General features: G+C 41.9%; 1 pseudogene; it reads right to left on the reverse strand.

Annotated features, from left to right (window-relative positions):
* Positions 1-510: 510 nt before the first annotated feature.
* Positions 511-3,126, reverse strand: LOC112821541 (ribosome biogenesis protein NSA2 homolog pseudogene; annotated as a pseudogene).
* Between the last annotated feature and the right edge of the window lie 20,458 nt (positions 3,127-23,584).

Here is a 23,584-nt window from a genome sequence, read left to right on the forward strand (position 1 = left end):
AGGGTAATACTTTATAAACAAATGTGGCCATATGCTAATGCTACATTTCTTAGGATTAATGAAGAAAAATGAGGTAGAATAGACTTCAGGTAAGATCTCAGAAATGACATTTCATAGCCTGGGCTCTATATTTAAGTGTGCACTAACCTTTACGATAAAAGGTATTTTCAATTATACTAGTTTTTCCAGTAACACTAGATCTGCATTGCCGAGGACCCATTTCTTAATGCAGAAACAGACCACAATATTTCTATAACTGTTCTTTAAAATTATTCAAACTCAGGAACATCTACATGCTAAACTGACTTGAAAATAAAGACCAGTTTATAAAACTGGGCTGTTTTCATGTTTTTTGTTTTTTGCGTGTTTTTTTAACAATACAATAGATAGTTCTCTTGGTGACTGCAGACATGTCGGGCTGTTTGGTGGTATTCAGAACCACTGCAGTCATGGTGGTTTTCCTGATTGGCGTGTGGTTTTCAGTAATTATAAGGAGTTACTTGTCGGAAGCTACTGTCCAACCAGCAAGGTTGCCTTTATGCCTCTATCGCTTTCAGGATCATTAGTACCTGTGCATATTTTCCCCAAATCACCTTGCCTCCTTGTGTCACAAGACCCAACTCACTCACGTTCATCTCCATGACAGTGCCTTTGGTAATAAACACCCAAAGTTGTACATAGTGGGGATGAGGGATTCGTTTTTACACCAAGTATTGGCAGGCAAAAGGCGGCTTTCAATTCAGAATGTGTTACGTGGGCCTCTTGGCAACGTAAGCCCATTGGCCTAACGAACCTCTCCTATTTAGGGGGTGTTCGAGGAAAGCCATCTCCAGCAAAGCAGACTTTAGTAACCACCCTCTTCCATGCTTTGTTCATTCTCTTTCCTGCTTGAATAACTTTTGATACTTCTGTTTCTCCCTGGGCATGAACTTTGGGCAAAGGGACTTCCCATTTGCGTGCTTTCTCTTGGCGTTTTTGTTTCATCATCTTGGAAGGGACTTTAGCTGGGGACTGTCCCTTCCCGTCCAGTAGGCATGGAGCACCACTCCTCATAGAGTCTCGCCATCATTCTTTTGTTGGAGGCTTCTCCTTTCATGCATCTTGATGGTCTTTTTCATTTGTATTTTCTCAGCCTGGTGCTGTTCATGGTAGAGCTCGGCTTTCAGACCAATCATCTTTTTTGCCTTCTTTGAACATTCTCAAACCTCCAGACCTTCTTTCTTCCTCTTTTTCTCCTGGTAATCCAAACGATGGCCACAGTGCTTCTGGTGTGACTCAATATATTGGTTTTGTGGCCTGGTGATGGGGCAGAGCTGCTGCTGCTGGTGTGAAGAAGCTCTCAATTTTCTAGTCTCACAGACCCAGGAGCTGACTCCGTGCAACCCCGAGATGGGAAAGAGACTCCCTGTGCTGCTTTAAAAATTGAACCCCACACTGGTTCAGATTCAGTTGAGCCTCATTATTTTAAACTATGCTTATTTCTTACTAGTAAAGAAACTTGACTTCACAAATTGGGGCCTGAAGGAGCAGATCACAGCTGGCCGAACCCTAATGAGGAACTATTTGGAGGGTTTGTGGGATATCGTGGACAGTCTGTCCAAGGACACAGAGCACTGGAAAGGAGGGGGAGGGTAGGCTTCCTAAGGGGGAAATGAGGCTTCCCCTGAGGGAAAAAGGAGGGAAGGGCAGGCACTGGGGAGAGCCAGCTCCTGGGCCTGAGGGTAGACCTCCTTTCCCTTCTGTCAGAAAAAGCCAGGAGCTGCTCTGCGAGGGCAGTTTTGATATATGACTCCAGATGTGAGTGGAAGATACAGTGTGTGTTTTGAGGTTTTTCCTGTGGAGAATTTCTCAGCCTTCAGACCAAATTGTCAAAGAATTGAGATGAAGTATGAAGCGCATAAGAGATGTGTTTGACACAATAGGGTCAGAAAAATTCAAGGCGCCCTCTCTCCTGGCATGTTTGGTAGGAGCCCTAAAATACAAGAAAGGGACTAGAAACCTTATGACAGTAAAATTTTAAGCTTCATTTTTTTCAGTAAAAGATGACTTGCTGTCAGGTGTGTGACTTGGTAGCCTTAGGGCAAATATATAATAAATCTCGCCTCCTTCCTGAAATCTGAAGAGTTTTCTGCATATAAATAAAAACCACGAGTGCGATAAAATTGCTTCTGTGTCCTCACATGAAAGGTGTTAAGAATTTTCAGACTGTTACCATAATTAAAGTGCTTGGGATGAAAAAACTCTTACTTGAGTATCTCTTCTCCTATCCTGTCTTAAAATGCATTTCTGGAGAAAAACACACTCACCCACTTCAGTATTGTTTTGACCCTACTTTGTAGTTTGAAGAAACTTTACAGCTTTCAGTGACAGCAGGAAAATTGTCTTGTAGTTGAAAACACTACAAACCACAAAGGGCATTGGAATTTGCAAAAATGAACCAGATTTCTCTTCACAGCTTCAGTCGAAAGGGGCAACTTCTGAAGAACTCATTTTTGTCAGTAAAGGAATTGCCTGGAGACCTTCTTTCTTTCTTTTCCTGGGTCTGCTTCTTGATCTCCTGTCTACAGGGTCACCGTGCCTGACTTGCTCTTTCTACAGGTTTTTTTAAAATTGCTTTTTGTAGGGCGCCTGGGTGGCTCAGTTGGTTAAGCGACTGCCTTCGGCTCGGGTCGTGATCCTGGAGTCCCAGGATCGAGTCCCGCATCGGGCTTCCTGCTCAGCAGGGAGTCTGCTTCTCCCTCTGACCCTCTTCCCTCTCGTGCTCTCTCCCATTCTCTCTCTCTCAAATAAATAAATAAAATCTTAATACCCCTATCTACTTACACTTCTGAGTATCACAATGGCTACCTCATGGGTCATCCCGGCTCTCTCCCACCTGCTTCAATGATCCCATGCTCTCTCAAGATTTCGTAGCCAGAACTTTGACTCTGCGTATGCCCCACCTCTACTCAAAAATTTAAGGGACTCCCTTTTGCCTACAGAATAAAGCTCAAAGCCCTTAGCCTGGCCTTCAAGACCCTCTATAATCTAGTTTGTTATCTCTGGCACTCACCTCACGTGAAAACTTGGATCCAACTTTGCTGCTTTGCCTGCTCCTATGCCCGTTTCTGGCACCTTGGCTTTCATCCTGCCAGAAATGTCTTCCTCCCTCAGGTATGATTCCTGCAAGGTCCAGCTCACTTCCACCTCTGCTGGGAAGCTTCCCCCAGTTAGCCTGTTCAGATCCCTTGAACTTTAGTGGGAATTATTTGAGACAGCATACCCTGACTTATATTTTTCTTTTTTTTAATTTAAATTCGGTTAGCCAACATATAGTACATCATTAGTTTTAGATGTAGGGTTCAGTTATTCATGAGTTGCCTATAACATCCAGTGCTCATCACACCACGTGCCCTCCTTAATGCCCATCACCCAGTTACCCCATCACCGCCATCCACCTCCCTTCCAGCAACCCTCATTTTATTTCCTATAGTTAGAAGTCTCTCATGGTTTGTCTCCTTCTCTGATTTCTTCCCACTCAGTTTTCCTTCCCTTCCCCTATGATCCTCTTTACTGTTTCTTATATTCCACATATGAGTGAAACCATATAATTGTCTTTCTCCGATTGACTTATTTCGCTCAGTATGATACCCTACAGTTCCATCCACATTGATGTAAATGGTAAGATTTCATCCTTTTGATGGCTGAGTAATATTCCTCTCTCTCTCTCCCTCTCTCTCTCTCTCTCTCTCTATATATATATATATATATATATATATATGTATATCTCTCATTTTCTTTATCCATTTATCTGTCGATGGACATCTGAGCTCTTTCCACAGTTTGGCTATTGTGGACATTGCTGCTATAAACATTGGGGTGCAAGTGCCCCTTCGGATCACTACATTTGAATCTTTGGGGTAAACACCTAGTAGTGCAATTGCTGGGTCATGGGGAAGTTCTATTTTTAACCTCTTGAGGAACCCCCATACTGTTTTCTGGAGTGGCTGCACCAGCTTGCATTTCCACCAACAGTGTAAGAGGTTCCCCTTTCTCTGCATCCTTGCCAATATTTGTTGTTTCCTGTCTTAATTTTAGCCATTCTGACTGGTGTGAGGTGATATCCCATTGTGGTTTTGATTTGTATTTCCTGATGCCGAGTGATGTTGAGCATTTTTTCATGTGTCTGTTGGCCATTTGTTTGTCTTCTTCGGAGAAGTGTCTGTCATGTCTTTTGCCCATTTCTTGAATGGATTATTTGTTTTGGGGGTGTTGAGTTTGATAAGTTCTTTATAGATCTTGGATACTAGCCCTTTATCTGATATGTCATTGGCAAATATCTTCTCCCATTCTGTCGGTTGTCTTTTGGTTTTGTTGACTCTTTCTTTTGCTGTGCAAAAGCTTTTAATCTTGATGAGGTCCCAATAGTTCATTTTTGCTTTTGTTTCCCTTGCCTTTGGAGACATGTCTAGCAAGAAGTCGCTGCAGTGAGGTCGAAGAGGTTGCTGCCTGTGTTCTCCTCTAGAATTTTGATGGATTCCTGTCTCACATTTAGCTCTTTCATCCATTTCGAGTTTATCTTTGTGTGTGGTGTGAGAAAACGGTACAGTTTCATTCTTCTGCACATGGCTGTTCTATTTTCCCAACACCATTTGTTGAAGGGATTGTCTTTTTTCTATTGGACATTCTTTCCTGCTTTGTCAAAGATGAGTTGACCATAGACTTGAGGGTCCATTTCTGGGTCTCTATTCTGTTCCATTGATCTATGTGTCTGTTTTTGTGCCAGTACCATGCTGTCTTGATGATTACAGCTTTGTAATAGAGTTTGAAGTCCAGAATTGTGATGCCACCAGCTTTGGTTTTCTTTTTCAACATTTCTCTGGCTCTCTGGGGTCTTTTCTGAAATCTGTTTCATTTCTATACACTAATAATGAGACAGAAGAAAGAGAAATTAAAGAATCGATCCCATTTACAATTGCACCAAAAATCATAAGATACCTAGGAATAAACCTAACCGAAGAGGCAAAGGCTCTCTTCTCTAAAAACTACAGAACACTTATGAAGGAAGGCAAAAGGAATGGAAAGACAATCCATGCTCATGGATTGGAAGAACAAATATTGTTAAAATGTCTAAGCTACCCAGAATAATCTACACATTCAAGGTAATCTCTGTCAAAATACCATCGACATTTTTCACAGAGCTGGAACAAATAATCCTAAAATTTGTGTGGAACCAGAAAAGACCCTGATTAGCCAGAGGAATATTGGAAAAAGAAAACCAAAGCTGGTGGCATTACAATTCTGGGCTTTTATTTTTCTTTTTTATGTGTGTGCCTTATTTTCCTTTCTAGAGGGTAAAATTTCATTCATTTATTTAGCACATATTTATTGTGGCCCAACCATGTGTGAGGCCCCGAGTCCCACATGAGAATGCTGCCGTGATGAAGACACACATGGTCCCTGCCCTCAGGAGCTTACATTCTAGTGAGGAATCATAACCATTCAGTGTGCCAAGTGCTATTTAGGGGACAGCATTGGGTGCCATGGGAGAATGTAAGAGGCCCAGTCAAACGTATTCAGGAGGGTTAGAAAGGCCTCCTAGAAAAGGCAATGTCCTAAGCAAGACTTAAAGGATAAGTAGGAATTAGCTAGGCAGCATGTGGAGGAAGCCTGTTTGAGCAGAGAGAACAGCGTGCATAAGTTATAGAACCGGAAGAAGTCAAGGATCAGGCATAGAGGAGGTGGGAGCACTGGTGAGAACACTTTTGGGGGCAAGCAGAGGCAGAGTCCTGAGCCTTCTGTTCATTCTGTCAATGGACGCTTTTTTTTTTTTTTAAGACTTTTCAATTTATTCATTTGAGAGAGAGAACCAGTGAGAGCAGAGCAGGGGGGAGGGTCAGAGGCAAGAGGGAGAAGCAGCCTCCCTGCTGAGCAGGGAACCCAATGCTATGCGGGGCTCGATCCCAGGGTCCTGGGATCGTGACCTGAGCCGAAGGCAGGCACTTAACTGACTGAGCCACCCAGGCGCCCCTTGATATTCAAGTTTTTTAGCAGGGAGAAAAGAAAAGTTTACCTTTGGAAAGACAACCAACAGTGTCTGCCACATAACATCGCCTGAATATATTGACTCAAACCCCTATACCAAAGGCCTAGCAGAGCAAAAGGCATGCTTATTTCCAGGCCTAAAAACTATTTGCATCAATTTTCACTGTCACATACAAGATGACTAGTTTTCAACAAATATTTATGAAACATACAAAAAAGCAAGGAGAAAGACACTATCAAGAAGCAAAGCAATCAGCAGCGTCAGACTCAGATATAACATAGATGTTGGCTTGATGAGACAGAATTTAAAATAACTGTGGTTTCTATGTTAAAGGTTCTAATGGAACAGATGGACAATGCACAATAGCAGATGGGTAATTTTAGTAGAGAGACAGAATAATAAGAAAGTATCAAATGGAAGTGCTAGAAATGAAGGACAAAGTAAAAGAGTTGAAGAATGCCTTCAATGGGCTCATTAGTAAGCTTGATACAACCAAGAAAAGAATCATTGAACATGAAGATCTATCTTTATGAAATTACCCAAATGGAAGCACACACACACGAGTGAAAAAAAGAAAGAAAGACAGAGCATGCAAAAATCTGAGGGACAATATCAAATAGTCTAATATACATATAAATTACAATTTTAGAAAGAGAGAGGAAAGAAAAGACAGAAGAAATATTTAAAGAAATAATGGCTGAAAATTTTCCAAAATTAATTATAAATATCACCCATGGATCTAAAAAACTCAGAGAGCACCAAGCAGAATAACAAAACAAAAGCAAAACAGAATAACCTAGGCATAGAAGATTCAAACTATTGAAAGCCAAGGATGAAGGAAAAAGACATTCTATGCATAGGAGCAAAGATTTAAAAATTACTGCAGACTTCTTGTCAGAAGCTGTGTAAGCCAGAGGATGATGGAGTCACATCTTTAAAGTGCGGAAGGGGGCGGGGGATGGGGTGGGGAATCTCTGTGGAGCAGAATTTCCTACCCAGTGAAAATATTTTTCAAAAATTGAGGGAAAATATACTTTCTCAGACAAATGAAAGTATTGTTGATCACAAGTAAAAATTGGAAATGGTATCCCACTATTGTTTAATTCTGTACTGGTGAGCAGTGAAGCTGATATTTTTGTGTTTAGTATTGACCTGTAGTTTGTCTTTTATGAATCGCCAATTCCTATCTTTCATCCATTTTTCTGTTGGTCTATTTGTCTTTTTCTTTTTTTAGATTTTATTTATTAATTTGAGAGAGAGAGAGAGTGCACAAGCAGTGCGAGCAGCAGAGGGAGAGGGAGAAGCAGGCTCCCTGCTGAGCAGGGAGGCGGACTCGGGGCTTGATCCCAGGACTCCAGGATCATGACCTGAGCCGAAGGCAGATGCTTAACCAACTGAGCTACCCAGGCGCCCCCATTTGTCTTTTTCTTATAGGAATTCCTTATATATTTTGAATAACAATCCTTTGTTACATACATAGCAAATATCTTTTCATGATCTGTCACTTTTTTTTAGTATGTTTATGCGACTTCTCTTGACAGAATGTTAACAATTTGACAAAATTAAATCTAATCACTTTTTCCTCTATAGTTTTTGCAGAGGCTTTCCCTACGTCACATTCTCTAAGATTTTCTTCTAAGGTTTTATAATTTTGTATATTGTTTAGGTCTTTAATCCTTCTGGAACTTACATTTTTTAGTAAAAAGTAGCAATGTAAATTAATTTCTCCTAAATGGTTAGTAAATTGCTCCAATATAATTTTTTAAATAGTCAGTGTATTTTCTCCCTATTGATTTTAAATGCCACATTTATCATCAAATACCTTCCCATATATTCATGGCTCAGTTTCTGTATTCCCTTTTATGTCCCATTGAGCTATTTTGTACCAATGTTACAATGTTTTATTTCCTGTAGCTCTATGTTTTGATACTGTGATAGCCAATGGCCAGGCTTATCCTGCTCAGCTCCTCCCAGTAGATAGATGACATGCCTGTCTGAAATTTTGCAAAAGGAGTCCTGAAAGAGGGCACACGCTCTTACATTTCTGAAGTAGCCCAGCAGACAGTGGGCTGTAGGATGAGTAGTGATAATAATCACATGACCATCACACATGGCCTGTCATATTGTCTTAAGGCAACCGGGCATGTTTGATGCCTGGTTATTATCATTTAATCCGTGTGCAGTGCAGCAATATGGCCTTATAGCAATATAGCAAGAAACTGAAACTGATAATAGGTCTGGATAATGTGGCTTACCAAAAGTGGTTTTGCACAACCATCCTGGAGTTTTGAGGCATTGTGGCTGGGGGCCTACGGGCTCCAAAAAACACTGTTCAGGACTTCCCAACACCTGACAGTTTCTTTCTGGCTGGTTGACCATGACCAGAACTCAGACTGTCTCTCATAGTGTGATTAAGGTAAACCAAGGAGCAGTACTCCCCAAGTTCTCCTACTTGATGCAGTCTCTTATCCTTTAAGGTCATTGCAATGAAAGCAATGCAATTTGTGTACTGTCTGAGTACCTGAGTGTTCCTTCTTACTCATCTTCAAGCCTGTTGGACTCTGTTGGACTACTTCAGAAATTTACGACAGCACGCTCTCTCTTATAGAACTTCTTTTTCAGAATTACCTTGGGTATCCTTTCACATTTTCTCTTATAGGAGAATTTTAGAATCAGTCTATAACTTCTTTGAAAGATCCCACTGGGAGTTTGATGATGATTTCACTGAATGTGTAGCTTAATTTGTGGGGGGGGGCGATAATCATCTTTAGATGTCAAGCCTTTCCAACCAGATACAGTTACATTTTCTTCATTTGTTTGGGTTTTCTTTAATGTCTTTCAGTAAAATTTTATCATGTTTTCATTTAGATCTTAAACATTTTTTGTTTATTCTTGGGTATTTTGTAATTTCATGGCTTTGGTGAATAAGATCTTTCTTCGTGACATTTTGCAATAGTTATTGTAGGATACAGTCAAGGTGTTGTTTTCATATGTTAACATTGTGCTTGTCCTCCTAACTGAACTCTGAACTGTGATCGTTTACTTCAGATTCTCTTAGGTTTTTTATTTTTTATTTTTTATTTTTATTTTTTCTCTTAGATTTTTTAGATACACAATTATGTTGTTTGCAAACACTGACAGTTTTGTTTCTTCCTTTCAGATCCTTATGTGTTATTTCTTTTCCTTGTCACTTGACTGGCCAGGACTTCTAGGTCAATGTGAACTAGCTATGGGGATCCTTATCTTGTTCCTAATACCTATCGGACTAATTCTCTAATTTCATTACGAGATAAATATTTACTCTAGGTTTCTGGTTGACATTATCAAGAAAAGAAAATTTTCTCCTATTTCCAACTTGCTAAGAGTTTCTTGGGAATGAGTATTAAGAATCATGAAATAATTTTTCTGCTTCCATTGAGATAATCATAAAATTTTCCTCTTCCAGTCTATTAATATTTTGAAGTGCTGAACCAACATTGCTTTTGAGGGATTAAATGCCATTTGATTTTTCCCTATTGTGGTAATAATGCTTTTAGTTTGCTTATAGATACTTAAATAAGACAGGCAGTCTTTGGTTTGCCTGAAAACTGCCTGCTTCAAAGGTCTCCCTGAGTCCATTGTTCTATTATTTTTGTCTCTAGTGATTGAGTTTGTGGTCATCCTCTTCAAAGTTTTATTGCAAATTATTCAGGGGAAACTAAGGATACTTGGGACATATCCTTAACCTTTAAAAGTTGGCATCATAGAGGACAACCAGGGCATACCAACTGGTGACTGGTGTCTGTCAGAAACACAACCCTACATTTGAGGTGGTTGGCAAAGGGATGACCCATGACCCATGATCACATTGCGTATAGCTCATCTCCATGTAAGGAATTATGGAAAAGTGCAAATGATCACATAAGAGTAGAGAGGATATACTTCTTTGGAGTCAATCAATCTGAAATCCAGGACAGACAGGAGGCCAGTGTTCTTTCAGTTTCCATGACAACTGGAGGATTTACCATGATGTTAATGAAGCATAAGCTTCAGGGCCTCTCACTTAAAAGGGACCTTTCCAAGGCCCTGCTTCTAATTTTATATTTGTAAGTTTGTATTCTTTTCCTAAAGAGAGACCCTAAGTTGTGTAAGCCTTAGACCCTACAAAACCTGGGTCCATCCCTAATGAGAACCCCAGCCATAGCTTTGCATCGCGGCCACCAAGCCTAGACCCGGGGCTCTGAAAGCCCTATCTGGCAACCCTGATAATTCTCTCAGTTTAGCAATTAGAGTGGGTGGCAGATTAAATTACCCTGTTGCTTCCCAGCTGGGCTAGGAGAACTGTGGCCTGACATAGAAGCCGGTGGGTGTCACAGGGAACAAGTGCTTGGCTATCTCACACTTCACTCGCGGTGGGGGCACATGACCAAATTCATTATTAACGCTGAGCTGATCTGGTTACCTTGATTGACACTAAGTGATTTCAGCCTGGGCTATATTTGTCTTCGTGGGGAAAATAACTGCGCAGAGCTGAAAGGTTATTTCCCTCTTCAAATACATTTGGGCCTGTCACTGCGGAGTTACCTACCCTGACATCAAAATTGGACCCACGGGCTTTGGAAGACAGCAAATGACATCATGGGCAAAAAATGGTGTCAGCTTCGTTTTGTTTTTTCCTTCTCTTTCTGGACTCTGACAGAGAGGTAGTTTGTCTAGAAATTGCAAGGCTTTCAGGTGAGGAAAAGGAAGAATTGGTAGTAGCAGTTACCTATCTTGCACACACACAAAAATAGTTTCCAGGATATGTTTCTCTGTCTTCCTGGTCTCTCTCTGTTACTGTGAAGCTTATTTATTTATTTATTTTATTTGGGAGGGCTTGGATGTCTAAATAATAAGACTAATAAATCATTCACCTGCTACTGAATAAAAATCTAACCTCTTACTAGAATAAAATATTCCCCTTAGACAATACATATTTTTGTTTATAGAACCAGAATTACCTACGAGAAACTCCATCCTTAACTGTGATACCCTCTCCCATTGGTTGCAAAGCATGTAAGAGAGGTCTTCGAATGACATGGTGTTACATTTACAGTGTTGTGCTATGTGATTCTGAATGTATGTAAGAAATACATCAAACCCCCGGGCGCCTGGGTGGCTCAGTTGGTTAAGCGTCTGCCTTGGGCTCAGGTCATGATCCCAGGGTCCCGGGACCGAGCCCCGCATTGAGCTCCCCACCCCATGGTGGGCTCTCCACTCAGCAGAGAGTCTGCTTCTCCCTCTGCCTCTCCCCCTCTTCCTGATTGTCTGCTCTCTCTTTCGCTCTCTCTCAAATAAATAAATAAAATATTAAAAAAAAAAAAGAAATACATCAAACCCAGTAACACAGGGAAAAATCAGATGCTTCTAGGCCATAAACTTCAATTAGAAAATTTAAATAGATTGAAGGAAAAATTTTAGCCTAAAGATACCAAATAGAGTTATAGTGGCTTAAGGTGAACCATTGCCCTACCTCATAGGATTTACTTATTTTGGATGAAACAAAGGTTATTGAATTTAGCAAGCAGTCGTATTGATGTATGCATCCTCTAGACTTGAGAATAAAAGGAAATGTTTTTAAAAACTGCACTTTCTGTCATTGTTCTTGTTATAGTATAAGATTCTGATGTCTGATTCTCCACTGGTGATGAAGAGAGGAGGGACCCTCTCGCAGGGTCCACAACTGTTGAGTTTGAATGACAGCAGCTCATTGCAACAGTGACCCACCTGTAGAAACAATTCCCATCCCAGACTCAGTCGGCGGGTGGGGGAGGAGAGCTATCATTCGGCTTCAAGTCACAAAGTCATAACTACCGAATCTGCTCCTCCCCTGTTGGATCTCTGCCTCCTCTCCAGGGGTGATGACAAGGAGATGGGTTGGCTTCTCATTAGCCAGAGAAATAGGAGGGAGTGTCCACTGACCTAAGGAAAACATGTTCTCTTTAATATAGACCAGCATATAAAAATGCATGTAAACAAGCATTTTTTATTTGAACATTAAATTTTATTGGTACAGAACATGTGTTTTGTTATACTGGTGACTAATGCCTTTTAAAAAATGAGATTTTGGAATGCCATTCTGCTTATGTAACGAGATAAAGAGCTTTTAGAACATTGTTCTGGAGCAAACCCCTATAATAATAGTTGATTAACAACAAGACAACTTGAGGTGCCAAAAATATTTTCTGCAAAGCCCTCTATTAAATGGAAAAACGTTTTAGGCTTTTTTTTTTCTTTAATGATATCCAAATGGTTTTTGTCCGAAAAATCTAGACTTCAAAAGTCATCAGTTTGCAAATATCGGTGCACAACAGTATTTGTTTGCATGTAGATATCCTGCTTGGTCCCTATTTCTCTGCCTAATTGGGCCAGTGATTTATTCAAAAACGTCTAGTTGAAAATAAATGTATCTGTGAGAGATAGAAGAGGAAAATCTAGGCACGAAAGTTAATAAATGCGCCCAAAGTTGCTCATTACCAAAGAAAAAAATCACATTTATCTCAACACTGACTATCTTAGGAAGTCTTGGTTATGGCTCATAATCATGATTTACATTTTGTAGGAAAATGCTTTTTAGACTGCAAATGAATTCCTGGATGTTGGCCATTATGATGATGATGATGATGATGATGATGATGATGACATTTATGGGAGTGTGCTTGTTCACAGAAAACAACAGGAAATGCCAAGGAGGTAAAATAAACAAAGACACTTTCAACAAAAAAACAAAATTTTTGAAATAATGAACGTGGTTAACAATGAGTATTTTCCCAGGTTAGTCATTTTCTGGTGCAGTGAAGTATATGGACAGGTAAGTCCCTGGTCATATAGTTACCTGGAGACGGGGGTCAGCCTTCTTGGGCTCTGCTGGGCCCCACAACCTGGCATCTTGTGGAGTTGTGTGTCATTGCCTCTACCCGGCCTCTGGAAGCTCTGGACTTGGGCCATCGGGGAAGATCTTCCCATATTCACATTTCACAAGGATCCTAAGGTCTGCAGGGTACATATGTTGAAAAAGAAAAGTGATTAATTCTCGTGATCATGAAGCAAACCCAGAACTTATTCCAGGGGAAATAGTGGGGTTCTGGCCCCTCCTCCAAATTTTAAAGTTGATGTAATTCAGGACAGCCTTGGTCTCTCCAGATTGTTCCTTATTTCTGAGTTGAAGTGATCATAGGCCTGATCTGTGTTCTGTCCTAAAACAAAACAAAATACACATTATCTACTGTACAGCAGGAAGCTTGTGGGCTTTGAGAACTGACAGCCTGAGTTTGAATCTGGGTTCTTACTAAGTGCATAACTTTGGGCTCACTTGCCTGTTTCCTCACTTGTAAATGGGGGAAATGATACTTTCTTCTCCCAATATTATGAAGCTTAAATGAGATAATATGTGGAAACCACCCAGCACATAGTAGACACCCAATAAATACTCATCCCTCCACACCTCTTCTGCAAAGGTCTTTCCTGTTTGGATAAATTCAAACTTTCCAGAGGCTGAGCGCTCTTGGCAGTTCTCATTAACTTACTCATAAAAGATTTTCCAGGGCATTTTTTTGTTTCTGGATTGTCAGATCATATGGGTGGTGTTTTGATTTTGAAATGGTTCTCAAGGTCTCTTCATAGTTGTAATATTGCCCTTGAGGGAGGCAGAGCTGAGGTTAGAAAGTCTCTGCAGGAACGATGCACCTTATCTTTGTCTGCTGAGCCCCTTTCTAAAAGGAAGAAATGCCCTACAAATCCGTATTCAACCCCAGGCTCCTCCCGGAAAGAGAAGGAGAGGAGTTCCATATACCCAGTCACTCTGACCCCTTGCTTCAAAGGGATGCTGTGTTAATGACTGTGTTCATGGCAGAGTTTGTTGGAGAAAGATACTTTTCAGGGGCAAGGCATTCCCTGAACCCCACATATATCACTGCACGGAAGGCTGCCTGTTCCACCTGCACACTGGGTGGGCTCTGGCTCTCTCAGATAGTAGAAGAAATAGTGATCGGTGAACACAAGTAGGGATCTTAGCCTGGTCAAATTTAAGATCATTAATTCAGCAGATATTTTCTGAGCACCTTTCCCTGAGGGTATATAGGTTTTGCCCATCGTTCCATAGCAACCACACCAAAGGACCCACTGTTTACATCAAAGTTGATTCAGGGATCCATGGAAGGGTTTTTAAAAGTAGGTGAATCCCCTGAAACTGTGTGTCAAAGAGTACATGCATGTGTCTGTGTGCTTCTGGGAAGAACATCCAGAACTTTCATTACCTTCTCAGAAAGTTAGGAACCACCTGCTGGATGTAAACTGAATGTTCTCCCTGTGCTCAGTTAGGGCCCAGAGGAATCTTGGCTCCGCAGCCCCTCCTGGGACTCCAGATCGATAAAGTATCATGACCGAGGGTAGACTCACCATTCCCCAGAAGCCCATACCCAGTGACTGAGTATTTGCTGGACTGCCTTTCAACCACTGCTACCTGGACCATCACAGGCTGATCTGCATTTGGCTAAAGAGAAATCATTTCCAACCATCTGGAACTCAGCCACCTTCTGGGCTAAAGCTATAGGAAGAGCATTGAGCTTGGCCTTAGAGGGTGGTTGCTCTGAGCTGTGCTTGACCTCTCCTCTCCTACTGGGACATGAATGCCTGGCTGCAGTTCTGTGTCCCTCCCTCATGAATGCACCCCTGTACACTGCCTGGCACCCAGGAAGTACTCGGCTCAGGTTCGTGGAGTTGAAGTGAGAGGGGCTGATAATTCTTGCCCTAGGCTGGGAGAGGAAATCAGACCATATAAATAACCATAATGCAAGGCAGAAAGGGATCCATTTCATGAGAGAACTGCAGGTCAGGGGCTCCGGGGCGGCAGCGCAGAGGATGACAAGGTGATCTTAGACCAAGGGCTGGTTCACTTGATGGGGAATCAGAGAAGTCTCTCCGAGGAGGAGCCCTAGAGGTGGGACTAGTAGAAGGTAGACAAGGGGATATGCAAACAAAGGGCCTTTAAGGGAAGGAAGTGGCCTGGACTGGAGAACACAAGGCAGGGAGGCACAGGGCAAGGGCAAGCAATCCAGTTAGGCTGGAGCCAAGAGTGCCTGGAAGGGACTGGTCACATTGGGTTACAAAGTCAGTGGGTGCTGCCCACTGCTCTGTGCGCTCCTCACCCAAGGACTGAGCAGTGGGCCTGGCTGTCCCCCTTGGCTGGGCCACTGAGCTGTGGCTCGTTCCCCAGGCCAGGGCAGCCCAACCAGGCTCAGTGCCGTGCCGGGTTATGCCCTTTACAGCTAAAGCATCGTTGGGTCTCAGTGGAAGGTGCTCCTGCTTGTTGGTTCTCTGAGCTCACGTAGATCCCTATGGACGGCAGGCAGGGAGCAATCTGCAAATACTGAGGCAGCCCGTACTCTCTCGCAGGGGGTCACCTTTCAGCTTTGTAATGTCGTCATTCCGCCATGAAGCAGGGCAGTGTTATTGCATTTGCAAAATGGTTTTGTTCTCTCCATGTACTCTACCGCCCCCCTGCTCCCCTCCCCCAGACTTCAGTTTATCTGTCTCCGGCTGATCACTGGTATTTTCAATGTTACAACTTCTCACCACAGAGAGAACACTCTGGGAGGCAATAAACATTGGAATTTTTGCTTAGTAGCCTCCAAATATCCTTTAAAAAGGCGTTTCAAGGGACGCCTGGGTGGCGCAGTCGGTTGAGCATCCGACTCTTGGTTTCAGCTCAGGTCATGATCTCAGGGTCAGGGGATAGAGCCTGGCGTCTGGCTCTGTGCTCAGTGGGGAGTCTGCTTGAGATTCTTTCTCTCCCTCTCCCTCTGCCCCTCCCACTTGTGCTCTCTAACTCTAGAATAAATAAATCTTAAAAAAAAAAAAAGCATTTCAATATCTTACTTCCTCTAGGCAGTCTTCCTGGATTGCCTTTGCCACTTTGGTTCCTTTATGATGGCCTTGCTATTTATATAGGTGGTTCTCTTCTGTTGTTGCAGGTCCTCAAGGAACATTATATCTATTTCAGGCCCTGGGCCCTTTAAAGCGTCGATTCTCTTGAATTATGAATGTAAAGAAAAAGTTAAGAGCATACAGTCCCTCTTTTTAGGCTGAGGACAGGGGAAGGAGGATTCTGGTATCCCCTCTCTGCCTCTTTGTGGGAACTGTCTCCTCCGTCAGCCTGGGAGCTTCGGTCCCCTCTCTCTCCAGAGCGATTACCCAAGGCTTGCTGGGGAGAAGGGCGAGCTGTGAAGTGGGTAGTAGGCGGGGGGTGTGCAGCCCAGGCCCCTGCGCCCACTTTCCTATAGGAAGTCAAGCATCACTAATTAGGCCAGAGGACTCTAGAGGGGTTTGTGGCCTAAAAGTCTGGGGAATCCTGTCTACATGGCCACAGCCTGTTGCTGTCCTCAGCTCCGAGGACACAGTCCCTAAGGGGAGGTGTGGGACTTCCCTCTGCTTGGCTTTTGGAGACTGGTGGGGTCAGGACAGCAAGAGAAAGCTCTGATTCCCCGACTGTCACCGCGTGCCCCCTCCTGAGCCCTGTACTTGGCCAGGCCACCCCAGTCTCAGACCCGTGCCCATGCTATCCTGGCCAGGATAGGGAGATTCTTCTAGCTAAGGAGAAGGGCTAGGCCAAGTCTGAGAGGCGGCATGGGTGCACTGACAGCTAAATAGTTGCCTCAAAGGGTGCAATGTCTGTATATTGATAATCTGCCAGTTACAAAACTGTAACATGACTCTTTTAAATGTATCCAATGACATATAAATAGCATAGCAATTTGATACTCACCATCAGCTGTTTAAAAAATACCTAACAGGCTCTTCTTTATCAACAGAAATCTTATATTGTTCATATTTCTCCTTGAATCTGCATTTTCATTCCAACTCCCCCAGAGATTTTCATCCTATTTTAATGCTTATCATACTCTGAAATAAAAATATGTGTATATGTTGAAGTTAACTTTAAAAATCTCCTGTTATCATAAGCTCCAGGTGTTAAAAAAAGTTTCTAGATTATCCATTAAAATAGTTTTTATTATACAATTAATCAAAATACTATAAATATAATATGAATTTTAATAAATATATAACAAAAATACAATGATACTGAAAATGCATCTTTTTTATTTTAATTTCGGTACAGTTAATATACAGTCTTGTATTAGTGTCAGGCGTACAATGTAGTGATTCAACAATTCTCTATATTACTCAGTGTTCATCATGATAAATGTACCTTAATCCCCATCACCTATTTCACCCACACCCCCCACTCACCACCCCTCTGGTAACCATCAGTTTGTTGTCTATAATTAAGGGTCTGTTTTTTGGTTTGTCTCTCTTTTTCCTTTGTTCACTTGTTTTGTTTCTTAAATTCCACATATGAATGAAATCATTTGGTATTTGTCTTTCTCTGACTTATTTCGCTTAGCATTATACCTTCTAGCTCCATCCATGTTGTTGCAAACACAAGACTTCATTCTTTTTTATGGCTGAGTAATATTCCACTGTCTATATATGCCACATTTTCTTTATCCATTCATCAGTTGATGGACAGTGGGCTGCTTCTATAATCTGGCTACTGTAAATAATGCTACAATAAACATAGATGCAGAGATCTTTCCAAATTAGTGTTTTTGTATCATTTGGGTAAATACCTAGTAGTGGAATTACTGGAACATATGGAAGTTCTATTTTTAATTTTTTGAGGAACCTCCATACTGTGGGAAATGCATCTTTTAATGACATGGGAAGGATTTCTTTTATGCTCGCTCCTCTACCCATGAATAAACATTACTTATTGTTAGAATGAGACAGTGTTTAGCTTCAATTCCATTGCTATTTTTCCTTTCTTGTAGATGCACCTGAGAAAGTGTGTCCGTAGAAATATGATGAGAATAAAAAGAGTTTTGTCATAGCAGTGAGACTTGATTCTTTGAACCCCTTCCCAGTTATATGCCAAAATCATATGGTAATCTATCATCAAAAATTATTTTTAATGATCTATCAGCTGACAGTTTAATTAGATCCTCCATCAATTTAGCTGAATGCAAAGAATGGAGAATCAACTGCCTGGGGAAATTTATTCTTGGTCATTGCACTCATTCAAGTTTCTCAGTTGCTAGAAAAGTATATCAAAAAAGGCTCTACTATCACTTATGGAGGGCTATTGATTGCATCCTGCACTTTTTCACATTAAAGTGCTTTGTTTAACCCAATATACTCTGAAAGGGTTCGGAAAAGAAAAAATATTGTTAATCTTAACAAATCTTGCTAATACCAAGTCTTTTAAATAAAAAAATTCATCTTACACACACTCACACACAGCTGCATATTAGCTCATTCAGTTTATGGATTTTGTCCACCATTTAACTTAATTAGTTAAGCCAAAACTCACTGTCAAACCAAATGACCAAATCAGACTCAATCTGAAAAAAATCAAACTTCATTTTTTCATTCAAATAAACATGTTGACATGCATCCTGAAGACAGTCTCACTTATGAATTCTATTTCTGGTAGAGTGGAAAATAAGGCACAGAGGCTTTTGCCACGAGCTTGTCACCTGTAGGAAATGAGGTGCTATTAGCTTGATATTTGTTCTGGGCTCTCTCTTTACTTTGCTTTTATGGGATTCTCCCACAGAAAGGCTGCATCCTTTGACAGTGGTCAGGGAGTGGAAGAGGTGAGATTGTTAAATAAAAAATATCTTAAATTGTCCCTTTGTTTGATACCCTGGAAGTTTTAATCAGCTGGGAACGATGCACCATAGGAATTAAGACTCAGGGAAGGTGAAGGGAATCCTTATCTTTTGTGAAGCAGGACTGTGAGGAGGAAGTGGGAGTGGAGAACCCACAGGAGGAGCCTTAATTAACCAGGAGATGTTCTCAGGCAGACCCGTTTTAGGAAAAATAGACATGGAAGTTGAAAATCTAGAAATAGATTTCCTTAAAACTACTTGTGTCCACATATCTTTTGGAAAGTCTTAGGTTATCCCTGGCCGCACATCATGCCCTGGTTCAAAGACCATTGGACTAACCCAAGGAGTGACAGGGTGGCCAGACCCACAGGAAGGCCACATTGTCCCTCACCTCTCACATCTGATGTCACTCACCAAACATTTATTGAGAACCAGGCACAGGGCTGGATCTTATGGGGAAAAGTACACTCCTCACTCCTGCCCATAAGGAGTCCATTTATTAGAAGCAAGTCACGAGGCCCAGCTCACGCTCCAGGGGAGGAGACTAGTGAGGCCGAGCATGCCAGCAGGCAAGCATCATTGAGAGTCATCTCAAAAGCTACCTGTTAAAGAACTTCATGCTTTTTCTGACTCAGGTGTGAGTCCTGGTTGCTTGCTGGGGAAAGAGGAAGAGTCTCACTCCATAGCCTGTAACAGAAATAATAAAAGTTTTGAAGAAAACATATGTATAGAGATATTTACTACTATATTGCTGATAATAACAAGAAATTAGAAACAGTACAGATGTCCCTTCAAAGGTCTAGGAAGTGTCTTAGTAGTAAGTACCTCCCGCTTCCTGCCCCAACCCCTGCTCAGCCCAATCAATTTAGGCTGTGAAGTAGGAGGGGGGACGTGCGCAGAGCAGAGCCTAACATCCATGGCTTACTCCAATCCTCCTTCACCTGCCCCCTTTCCTCTTGCCCACGGGAATGTGCAGAGGCTGGATCTGAAGGCAGGTGAAATGGGGAGCCTGCAGGGCCAGGGGAATGTGAAAGGCCTGCAGTAGCAAAGGGGACGAAGGACAGGTTCTGTAGACGTGATCTCCTGGGAGAAATGGGGAGGCATTTGTCAAGTGGTACCAAGTTTCAGTTGTGCAAGGTGAATAAGCTCTGGGGATCTGATGTCCAGCATGGTGACTATCATTAGTAATACTGTATCATGTATTTGAAATTAACTAAGAGGGTGGATCTTAAGTGTTTTTACCACACATATACACACACACAAAGAAAAGAGAAAAAAGAAGAGAGAAAAGAGCATGGTAACTATGTGAGTTGATGGATTTGTTAATCAGCTTGAATGTGGTGATTATTTAGCAATGTATACATATACCAGATCAAGTTGTACACCTTAAACATACAAATTTTATTGTCAATTATACCTCAATTAAGCTGTGGCGGTGGGGGAGGGGATGACCTCCTATAAAATAAAGACGAAGGGAACTAGCTGCTCTCTTGTGGGCATACTCTGTCTCTCTGTCTCTGTCTGTCTCTGTCTCTCTCTTTCTCTCTCTCACACACACATCATTTTGCCAATTATAAATCTACCAGCAAAATACTTGAATCCATATTTCTTCTAAATACCAGGACTAAGAATTATTTTAAAATACTGAATAGCCATGTGTAATATGAAGAAATTAACATTCTTTTACTTCTTTCTAACCTTCTCCCATCTGTTTCTTCTGTGTGTGTGTTGTGTGATCTGGGATATGGGGAATCAATGCATTACTATTAAATTGTGGACATTCTACACTATTTAGGTTCCCTTTAAAAATTAATTGCTATTTAGATTACATGTTTTGAAACTATATCATTTAAACTTCGTTGTATGCTTAAATATCTTCAATGCCTGCCAACACTCCTTTATATTATGACCTACCCATTCTTTGGCTTATTTTACTTCACCTCTCCATTGGTTGGAGTGGATCTTAAAGCAATTTTCTCAGGAAAGATGTTCCTGAGAATGTTTGAGAATGTCTTTTCTGAAACATTCATAAGTGAATGGTAAAACTGCCATTTGGCTAAGTTAAACTGTCTTTCCCTTAAAACCTTGGAAATGTTGTGTCACTTTTTTTGGTCATCTCTTGCTATCACTGAGATGCTTGAAGAAGACTGATTTTTCATCATTTGACTGTAATAAATTTGCACTGCTGGTAGAATTTTTTTTTCCTTTGTCCTTCTATTTCTAGATTCTTGCCAAGATGTGCCTACTTATTAGTCTCTTCACTGATTCATTCTATGACGTCAATTGAATAATGTCGCCTCAAAATTCACATTTACTTGGAACATCAGAATGTGACCTAAGGTCTTTAAAGATACAACTGGCTACAAACGAATTCACCCTGGATTTTGGGCACCCTGAATCCAATGACTGGTGTCTTTATAAAGAGAGAACACACAGACAAACACAGAAATGAAGGCCAAGTGCAGATGGACACCGAGGTTGGGGTTAACCCCGCCACAAGCCAAGGATCACCCGGGGTCACCAGAAGCTGGAAGAAGCAAGGAAAGATTCTTCCCTAGAGCATTCGCTAGGGAAGCCCTGCTTACATGTTGATTTTGGACCTCTAGCCTCTAAAACAGTGGGAGAAGAAATCCCTGTTGTTTTAAGCCACCCAGTTTATGGTACTGTGTTACAGTAGCCCTGGGAAACTAATGCCATCCGGAATGCAGGAGTCTTTTCAGTTTATAAACTGTTTTTAGGTCAGTACTTTGATTAGTTTCTTCGGCAAGTCACCTGTAATTCATAAGTATGGTTTCTGTTATCTGTCTTTTATGTCTATTATATTCTCTCTCTCTTTTTTAATCTCCTTGGCTTTCCCCTCTGCATCCTGGGAGAGCTTCTCAAGCATTGGGAAAAATTGCAAAAGACAGAGATGGGCAAAAGATTACGCGGTGTCCTTTCAATGGAACAGAGGGTGCGGTACAGAAGACTCTCCGGGTATCAGATCCAACAAGGTCCTGAGTCTTTCATTATTCCTTTTCTTCTAGGTTGTCTTACAACCCTGCACTACGCAGAGAACTGGTAGTAATTCATTTTGTGAATGGGGAAAGGAAAGAAGGAACCAGTGAGGGAAGAGGGAGGTCCGAGAACCTATGGATCAGGAAGGTTCTCCAAAAGAGTGTTCACAGAATCCCATTTTTTCCCAAACAACCGCTTTTTTTTTTTTTTTGGTGGACTGGCCCCATGCCTCGTGGAATTCTTAATTTTTCTCCAGCATCTTGATTGTCACTTTTAAATGATTCACTGCATCTTAGTGTAGCTTGAGCATTTGCCAAGGTGGCCAAGAGGAAAAAAAGTGGTTCCTGGAATTCTGATCTTTTTAATCACTGCTCCAGACTGGTTCTGGGAACAGAGAGGCACCATCTGCAAAAGGCTTTTGGAGGAAATGGGGTGGGAAGTGGGGTGGGTGGAGTTGTCAGGGAGAAGAATATGTCCCCAGATCCATTAGAGCAGTCTAGTCTAGGTTGAGCGCCACTTGGAGGAGAAAACCATTTTGTGGTGTCTTCACTAAGCCTAGATATTTTAACTTCATTTCCAGGTCCCAGCTTGCCATTCCTTTCTTGATTTATTTTGGTTTTTTGGCTATTATAACAGGAAAATCTACTCACTTTTCAAACAAACAGCACTGAGAAAGATAGGACGAGAGAAAGTGCTCACTTAAAGCCTCACCTCTAAGCTTCCATCCAGAAGAGAAGCTACTTCTCCCACCCCCGGGGCCTCTGGCTTGGTCCCCTAATAGCCTGGGGCATGGAGGAAAGCAGAGAAACCTTGTTCTCATAGATGCATATTGGGGTCAGGTTCCACCTTCTCGGCGAAGTCGTCCCTGGCCACCGGCCCCCTGTCCTCTCTCTGTTCCCTCTCAGCTCCTAACTCACTCACTGTTCCACTCATTTTCAGATTTAATTCTGAACTTGGGTGAATTATAGGAATAATACCACTTTCCAATATGCAATTCTTGTTTTTCCAGCTATGAACTCCTTCCCAGCAAGGACCCTCTCCCCTGGCTTCCCTTCTGTTCAACGCAGCCCTAAGTGTGAAGCTGGGCTCCTGGCAGGAGTTTGGTCAACATCTGAGTTCACCTGAATTCAAGGCTGGCCACTGAGGCAGATAAAGGACGCTTAGAAGTGGTTAGACTGCAAGCTTTCCTGTTGGCCTGCAGTGATATCATAGGGAGCTACACCAGTCCCCCAGCGTGTTACCTCCAAAACTCCCATGGGGGGGCCTGCTGTTGGGAAATCAGGCGGCCCTCTGTAGGAAGAATTGTTGAAAGAATTGTTCCGCCTACTGCATGGCAGCCCACCCGCAGGCTTTCACGGCCCTTGCCCTCCTGGGCTAGCATCTTTTCTCCCCAGCACCTCTGTCCCTTTTTTCTCAAGGAAAGGATTCCTCACTGCTCTCTGGCTACCCCTGCCTCTTCTGTGCCTTCTCTTGATTTTGGAGAAAGCACACCCTAACAAGCTTTGCCAAGCATCTTCCTTCCTCTCCTTCGAGGACCTCTTTCAAACGTTCTCTTTCCCAGAAGGTCTTTCCCGACTGAGGAGAGGAGAGAAGAGGAAGCTCTCCTTTTCTCCTTGTGCAAATCATTCTGCTCTGTTGAAAGCAATAAATATGAACTCAGTCTATAATGCACTTGTTTCGCAGGTAAAGATATTGATTCATTTAATTCCACTGTCATCTGGTTATAGTTCTTGTGCCTTCCTCTGAGTTCTCTGTATGGACTTTCTGGGGCTAAGTTGTCTGCAGTGTTCCGTGTCTCTGCTTTCTCTTTGTTTGCCCCGGGTCGTTCACCTTTCTGTAGAGTCTCTGTTCTCCCCATCTTCTTCTTTCTCTTATT

The sequence above is a fragment of the Callorhinus ursinus genome, unplaced genomic scaffold (genome assembly GCF_003265705.2).
Source record: "Callorhinus ursinus isolate GAN/ISIS: 27379988/994484 unplaced genomic scaffold, GSC_fseal_2.0 scaffold10, whole genome shotgun sequence".
NCBI classification, from domain to species: domain Eukaryota; kingdom Metazoa; phylum Chordata; class Mammalia; order Carnivora; family Otariidae; genus Callorhinus; species Callorhinus ursinus.